We start from the raw sequence: 8,420 nt of genomic DNA, 5'->3' as shown, positions 1-8,420 counted from the left end.
AGCCCCTGCGGTGTTAAGAAAAGGTCTCCCAAGAATAATAGACATATTATCATCTTCAGGCATTTCCAACACAACAAAATCAGTTAATATCAAGCAGTTAGTAGTAACTTGAACAGGAACATCCTCACATATACCAACAGGAATAGCAGTAGATTTATCAGCCATTTGCAAAGATATATCAGTAGGTATCAACTTATCTAAGTAAAGTCTCTTATAAAGAGAAAAAGGCATAACACTAACACCGGCTCCCAAGTCACATAGAGCAGTTTTAACATAATTATTCTTGATAGAACAAGGAATAGTAGGTATACCTGGGTCGCCCAACTTCTTTGGAACTTTGCCATTGAAAGAGTAATTAGCAAGCATAGTGGAAATTTCCTCATTTGGGATTTTCCTTTTGTTAGTAACAATATCTTTCATATACTTTGAATAAGGTGGCAATTTAATAGCATCAGTCAAAGGGATTTGCAAGAATAAAGGTTTCATCCAAGCGCAAAATTTATTATAGTGTTCTTCTTCCTTTGATTTTAGTTTCTTAGCAGGAAAAGGCATTTGCTTTTGAACCCAAGGTTCTCTTTCATTACCATGTTTCTCAGCAATAAAATCTTCTTTAGTGTACTTTTTATTTTTAGCATGCTTTTCAGGTTCTTCCTCAACCTCTTCTTTATCAGGAGTATCATTCTTATCATTATCTTTATCATGTTCATTACCACTTTCAGTTTCAGCATCAGAAATAGAAATACTATTAGGATCATTAACAGGTTCAGAGGATTCTACAACATTTTTATGTTTCTTCTTCTTTTTCTTCTTAGAAGGAGCACTAGGTTCAATGCGTTGAGAATCTTGTTCAATTCTTTTGGGATGCCCTTCAGGATATAGAGGATCCTGGGTAGAAACACCACCTCTAGTTGTTACTTCATAAGCATGTTTCTCTTTAGAATTATTCCCCAACAAGTCATTTTGCACTTTAGTGAGTTGATCAATTTGAGTTTGAATCATATGAAAATGTTTAACAAGCATCTTAACATCATTGGAGGTTCTCTCCACAATATCATGCAATTCACTAATAGCTCGAGAATTTTCCATTAAATGATTCTCTACTCTCATATTAAAATTTTCTTGCTTAACAATATAATTATCAAACTCATCTAAGCATTGTGCAGGAGGTTTCGAATATGGAATATCCTCCCTAGTAAAGCGTTGAAGGGAGTTTACCTCAATCATGGATGAAGGGGGAATTATCTCACATATATCTTCTATGGGAGGAAGATTCTTCACATCTTCAGGTTTAATACCTTTCTCCTTGAGAGACTTCTTGGCTTCCCTCATATCTTCATCATTCAATTTAATTAAACCCCTCTTCTTCAATATTGGCGTTGTAGTTGGTTCAGGCGTAGTCCAATCATCATGATTCCGGCCTATTTTAGCCAATAATTCTTCAGCGTCGTCTGGAGTTCTTTTCCTGAAAACACAACCAGCACAACTATCCAGGTATGCCCTAGACTCAATGGTTAGTCCACTATAAAATATATCAAGTAAATCATGCTTTTCCAAATCATGATCAGGCCGAGCTCTAATAAGAGAGCAAAATCTCGCCCAAGCCTCAGGCAATTTCTCTCCATCTTCCTGGTTAAAATTATAAATTCTCTGCAAAGCAATATGTTGAGCACTAGCAGGAAAGTATTTACGGAAGAAAGTATCAAGCAACTCTTTTGGACTTTTAATAGAATTAGGTGGCAAATTATTATACCAAGTTTTAGCGTCATCCTTTAATGAGAATGGAAAGATTTTAGCAACAAAGTAAGTACGCATCTTGACATCATCAGAAAACAAGCTACTTAGAGTAGATAACTCAGTCATGTGTTCAACAGCACTTTCTTTTTCAGTACCACAAAAGGGTGTTTTCTCAACAATAGCTATATGAGATAGATCAAGAGAAAAATCATAATCTTTATCCTTAATGTTTATAGGAGATGTGGCAAACTTAGGATCAGGAGACAGTTTATATCTAACAGCATGTTCTGCAAGCAACTTTTTAATTTTTCTTGCATCAGTAGTAGCATTGCATTTTTCAATAAAATCATCATTAAGCTCCACATAATCTTCATCAGGATTATCACTAAAATAATCAAGTTCAGGTGAATTAACAGGTGTAGTAGCATTAGGAGTTTCAGTATTTTCAATTTGTCTAGACCTAGCAATTGTAGCATCTAGAAAAGATCCCAAAGAACCACTATCATCAAGCACATCAGAAATATTATCAATATTATGAGAGTTTTCAGATTCAGCAGAAGTACCCGCATGTGAAGCATGTGGCGGTGAAACAAGTTTATCAATCACAGATGGTGAATCAAGTGTAGCGGAGGTACTCAGGATTGTACCTTTTCTTGTAGTGGATGGTAATATGGCGATCTTAGTATCGCGAGGTTTACCCATGATGGAGAATTTGCAGCGAACAATATTAATCCAAGTGAACTTCCAAATAAAGCTATGCTCCCCGGCAACGGCGCCAGAAAATAGTCTTGATGACCCACAAGTATAGGGGATCGCAACAGTCTTCGAGGGAAGTAAAACCCAATTTATTGATTCGACACAAGGGGAGACAAAGAACACTTGGAAGCCTTAACAGCGGAGTTGTCAATTCAGCTGCACCTGGAAACGGACTTGCTCGCAAGAGTTTATCAGTAGTAACAGTTTTATAGCAGTAGCAGTAGTGAAATAACAGCAGCAGAGTGACAGAGACAGCAGTAGTGATTTTAGTAAACAGCAGGATTAAAATACTGTAGGCACGGGGACGGATGACGGGCGTTGCATGGATGAGAGAAACTCATGTAACAATCATAGCAGGGCATTTGCAGATAATAAAACGGTGTCCAAGTACAAAGCAATCAATAGGCATGTGTTCCATATATAGTCGTGCGTGCTCGCAATGAGAAACTTGCACAACATCTTTTGTCCTACCAGCCGGTGGCAGCCGGGCCTCAAGGGAAACTACTGGATATTAAGGTACTCCTTTTAATAGAGTACCGGAGCAAAGCATTAACACTCCGTGAACACATGTGATCCTCACATCGCTACCATTCCCTCCGGTTGTCCCGATTTCTGTCACTTCGGGGCCATCGGTTTCGGACAGCGACATGTGTATACAACTTATAGGTAAGACCATAAACAATGAATATCATGATGAAACAATAACATGTTCAGATCTGAGATCATGGCACTCGGGCCCTAGTGACAAGCATTAAGCATAACAAGTTGCAACAATATCATCAAAGTACCAATTACGGACACTAGGCACTATGCCCTAACAATCTTATGATATTACATGACCAATCTCATCCAATCCCTACCATCCCCTTCGGCCTACAGCGGGGGAATTACTCACACATGGATGGGGGAAACATGGCTGGTTGATGTAGAGGCGTTGGCGGTGATGATGGCGATGATCTCCTCCAATTCCCCGTCCCGACGGAGTGCCAGAACGGAGACTTCTGGCTCCCGCGACGGAGTTTCGCGATGTGGCGGCGTTCTGGAGGGTTTCTGGCGACTTCGACTTCTCCCCGTGCGTTTTTAGGTCGAGGCCGATAAATAGTCCGAAGGAGGGCGTCGGAGGCCGGCCGAGGGGGCCACACCACATGGCCACGCGGGCCCCCCCTGGGCCGCGCCGCCCTATGGTGTGGGGCCCTCGGGACTCCACCTGACTTGTCCTTCTGGCTCCGTCAGTTTTCTGGGAAAATAGGGCCTTCTGCATAAATTCCGAGGATTTTCCCGAAAGTTGGATTTCTGCACAAAAACGAGACACCAGAACAGTTCTGCTGAAAACAGCGTTAGTCCGTGTTAGTTGTATCCAAAATACACAAATTAGAGGCAAAACAATAGCAAAAGTGTTCGGGAAAGTAGATACGTTTTGGACGTATCAGCGCCCTCAGGCGTCGCCGTGATCCGCACCAGAAGCACCGGGCAGGGCTTTCACCCTGGTCCTTCACCGCACCCACGATGCCGCCAGCGGCGAACTTGAGACGCTGGACGGAGATGCAGCCACCGGCTTGGACCACCACCAGAAAGGCAAGAAGCCACACCGGCCTCACCGTCGCCGAAGAGGAGTGCCGGCCACCACCGGCCTCACCGGCGGCCAGCAAGAGCCCGAGGGAGGAGGCCACCCTTGCCGGCCAACGACCACTGCAGCCGCGCCCACGCAGCACGCCAGAGACAGAGCTCCACGCGCCGCCACCACGCCCCGAAGCCGCGGCCCACGTCAGCCCGCATAGGGTCAGATCGAGCCCGGCCGCCAAGCATCACCACAGCCACCACACGTGGCTGCAGCAACCACTGCCGCCTCCATGTGCGAGAGGACGCCCCTGACGCAGCTCGCCGGCCGCCGCCGCGCCAGGCCCTGCCGACCTCCACCGAGAAGCACCATCGCCATGGAGAAGCGCCGCCCCGCACGACCTGCCACGCGCCTGGTAAGGGAAGTCCCGCCGCCGCCGGCACCGCGGGCTTTGCCCGGCGGCACACGCTGGCGGCGGCAGGGAGGGAGGGGAGAGGGGGTGCGGGTGGGCGGCGCTAGGTTTTCTCCCCTTTGGCCGCCGCAGGGAACGACCAGGGGAGGGAGTTTTCCTCGAAACTTTCCTAGGCGGTGGTGAAAGTACTCGCTTTTTGGGAGGACACTTGGTTAGGAATGACATCTCTTGCAAACCAATACCCATCTCTTTAAAATATTGCGAGACATAAAGATGTACCATTGCTAATGTGTTATCAAGTTCACCATTGAATATAAGTTTTAGGAGAACTTTTTCTACGAATACACAAGCAGCATGGTTACGAATAGAAGCGTTTGTGGATGGTCAAGGTTCCTGCAAAGCTACAGACTTTTGCCTGACATTTGGCTCGTTCGTTATTACCTACGAGTGAAGTACGAGATCATAGACACATGGCAGAGCGGCTGACATGCCCAGTTTGCAACACATAAGTGGAATGCAACATGACTATATCGATGCGGCCGGGCAATGAAAGCAGATGATCTGATGTTACCGGTCTATGTTGACGAGAGGACAAATCTGAAGTTACCGCATGAAAAGTTCATAGAAGTGTTGATTACCTTATGGTCGATATGGTGGGCTCGCAAAGACCTAATTAATTAAGGAGGAGTTCCTGTCACCACACATGATCATTAGAGAAATAAATGCATGTAAGAGTACTTTCCAGGAGGTGGCTTTCACCCATGGGTGACACCAAGCGAAAAACCCTCCTCTACCCCAATCCTATCTCTGTCACCACGGGGAGTCAACGCCGAGTAAAGCCCACACCGGTGACGGTGGCATCTGGGCCTCCTTCTCCGGGCAGTGACCCCTCAATCCCGCGGTGTTGTTGACGAAACGGAGCACCGGCGGCAGCATAGTGCCGCGGCCTTCCAACAACAATCCCGCATTGGTGGAGACAATGGTCGCCCCCCTCCCATGGCTGCAATCGGCGGATCTGGGTTCGCCCTGCATGGGCTTTGGGCACGACGCCTTGCTTATGGGGAGGCGTGGCAGCGCCTGGCTACGCTGGCGGGCGTTACGGTGGTGTCTCCGTCGATGGGCTAGGTGGGTCTGGGATCTTGGGCGGCAACCCTGGTTGATCTTGGTGGCGGTGGTCGCCGTGGCTGTGTCGCGGCGGCTGAGGTTTGGAGGTGATGCACCTGATTGGCGAGCCTGCGGGGGGACAAGCTCGTGGACCATCCTGGCATGCAGTCTCGTGCTTGCCCAGCGACGTCAACATGGCTTCCCCGATGATGTGTCGGTGGTGTATTGCATTCAATCTTGGAGAGTGAGCGGCACAAGGTGTGTGATGAAGGCAGGTAGTGTGGGGGCTGCCTGCTAGCCTGGTTTCGAATAAAGGTGGCTACCATAGGGTACCAACTCGCGCCAAGATGAAGATTTTCCAGATGCGTGTCCCCACGATGTAGCTGAAGTGTCGTGTTCTGGAAGGCTCTGCCGGCGAACTCCATTGGGCGATTCATGCCTAGAGATTGTTGGACCGGGTAGGATTCGATCATGCACACCCGTATTTTTTCTCTGATCGATTGGTTTCAGAGGGAGCACTTCAAAACTTTGCTGGTTGTTAGTATCATGGGGCACATTCTCGTTCTTTGGTGCTGGCATAGAATATCATGAAAGCCGAGATTTGAGGACTAGCAATTAATGGTGGTTCGAGTCTGGTGGGTGATGAGGAATTGGCTTCGTGGGGATGACGACACAAGAGAAGTTCATAGTCTTACCTTTCATGGTGACAATCCAAGATCTGTCCTTAATTGGTTGTGTCTAGCAATATCCTTGTTGAAGGCATTGTTTTGAAAGCGAGAACGTTCTTCAGGGTGAAAACCTAAGATGTATGATCGGGCGACGATGTCTCTTGTGCACTGTTCCATTCTTGGAAGCGTCCCTCTTGAAGAAGCTGGACTTCTGGTGGTGTTAGTACTGCTGGTTCAAAGAATATATCATTGTAGTGGGATTTTTTTTGTAATTCTTTTTTCTTTTTTTGCTGTGTGCATCCGTAATGCAGCTAGAGTAATGCTTCGTTGCAGAGGTTGTGTGTAATTTGTATCTCCGCGATATTAATATATGTTGTTTCTCCAACAGTTCAAATGCAACAATCAAGCGTAGTTTAAACTCTAGTTAATTCACATGCTAAGCACATTTATCGGTGTAATCACTATTACCTTAACTGTACTCAAACTTAAGCATGGCCTGCTCTTTCGATACAAAGGAGTAGGAGAGAGAGGATGAGAGGCAAGCTATAATAAAACCCTAATCAACTTCCTTGTTACTGTTCTGCCGCTTACCAAGTTGCATATGTGGTTTCGGATCAGAGCCCCGCAAGCTCCCATTCCTTCCTCTCCTTCGATGTATCGTCAGCTATCAACGTGGTGCTTTGCAACAACACAATGCTACATCTATATTAAAATAAGTATCTTAGTTTTATTCTAGTTTTATTCAGATACAGATGTATTTAGATATATTTTACTTATAAGTATAATCGTATCTACAAAAGTTCAAGATATTTACTTTTAGATGTAGGGAGTATCTACAAAAAAATTACTTTTAGATGTAGGGAGTATCTAAGACATCAAGAATGCATATTACCAAATCTATACCTAATAATAAAGGAGCTAAGGTTTCTGCCAAAAAGTTTCGTCAACGCTTTTTTTTGGACCGTTTTGCCCTCCCACCAATTCGCATAATACACATAACACATGTTACCATAGTACCGGTTCGTGATTTTATTTGCCCAGGCCTCCGCTCGATCCCCTTCTCCCGTGAACTGTTGATCCTGCCGGGCCAGATAGCTGGGTTGTAGGGCCTGATCCATATCAATGGACCGCCGCAGTCCGTCCCGTCCAATCCAAAGGCAGCGAGGTCTGGATGTTTTGTTTCTATAATAGTCCCACATCGCTTGGTTAGACCGAGTATCACCGCTTTATATATGCTAATTATTGTAGGAATTAACAAGCCGCCTTGGAAAAGAACAACCAGCAGCGCCATTGTTTGGTCTAAGAATAAGATCCAATCAGATTGGAAATAATCAATGTGCCCATTGCTGTGTGTGAGCCTGTCGATTGAAATTAAGAGAGGAGGCAGAGGGAACCTTCAGAGAAGGGAGAGAAAGGGTAAGCTCGGATGTGGATGGAATCTGTTGGGGGCGAGGAAGAGCTGGAATTTCAGAGAAGGACAAGAAGCTTACAGACATGGTGTGGGAATCAGTAGGCGTCGGTCGATCGGAGCATGGAATGCCTCTCGTCGAGGGGGGAAGATGGGGATGGCGCGCTGTCGGCCGGAGGGTGAAGTCTCATGGATTTGCGAGGAGGCCCAGCAAGATGAGAACCCGCCGTCGCCGGAGCTGCTCTGCTGGCCAGAACGAGGCGCTCGCAGTCTCCACTGTAGTGGAGCGATACGGATGGCGGAGCGCGGCTCTGGCGGGGGTAGACTGCGTCGGCCAATAGAGCATGGGCGGCGCGGCTGGCTTGGAGCAAGGTGAGGCGCGGCGCGAGAAGGTGCCCTGGACGTCGACAGGTGGCATTTGCCGGAGGCGGAGAGGCGGCGGCGGAAGGGAAGCGCGTGCGGGGGTGCTGGTTGGGTTCGTGTGTGGAGAAAGAGGATAAAGGGGGGATAGGGTTGGTCCGCTTCCTGCTGGCCGGGGGATTGCTAATTTGGTACGGTTTGGCTGATGGACCGAACAGGTACATGTATGGCTACCTCTTTTTCTTCCTAAATTCTTTTTTAATTTATTTTCAGAAAAATATAAATAAAAAGGGCTTGTGGGGGTCTACTCCTGGGATGACCGATTTTGCATAAATTGTTACACGACCCGACCCAACACACATGTATCTTTTTAGTTGAAATTACAACAATGCCACCGCTTAAGCAAAAATGCTTTGTTTT

At 46.5% G+C, this 8,420-nt stretch overlaps 1 long non-coding RNA gene across 1 annotated transcript; it reads right to left on the bottom strand.

Moving 5' to 3' along the window:
- Nucleotides 1-7,170: 7,170 nt before the first annotated feature.
- On the bottom strand, nucleotides 7,171-8,166 carry LOC127307741 (uncharacterized). The gene is made up of 2 exons (XR_007855805.1): nucleotides 7,723-8,166; nucleotides 7,171-7,626 (listed from the first exon to the last, which is right to left on the bottom strand). It is a non-coding gene; the product is annotated as an uncharacterized lncRNA (long non-coding RNA).
- Nucleotides 8,167-8,420: the final 254 nt, after the last annotated feature.

This window comes from Lolium perenne, chromosome 6 (assembly GCF_019359855.2).
Source record: "Lolium perenne isolate Kyuss_39 chromosome 6, Kyuss_2.0, whole genome shotgun sequence".
In the NCBI taxonomy this organism is placed as follows: Eukaryota; Viridiplantae; Streptophyta; class Magnoliopsida; order Poales; family Poaceae; genus Lolium; species Lolium perenne.
This window is presented reverse-complemented; position numbering and strand designations above follow the sequence as displayed.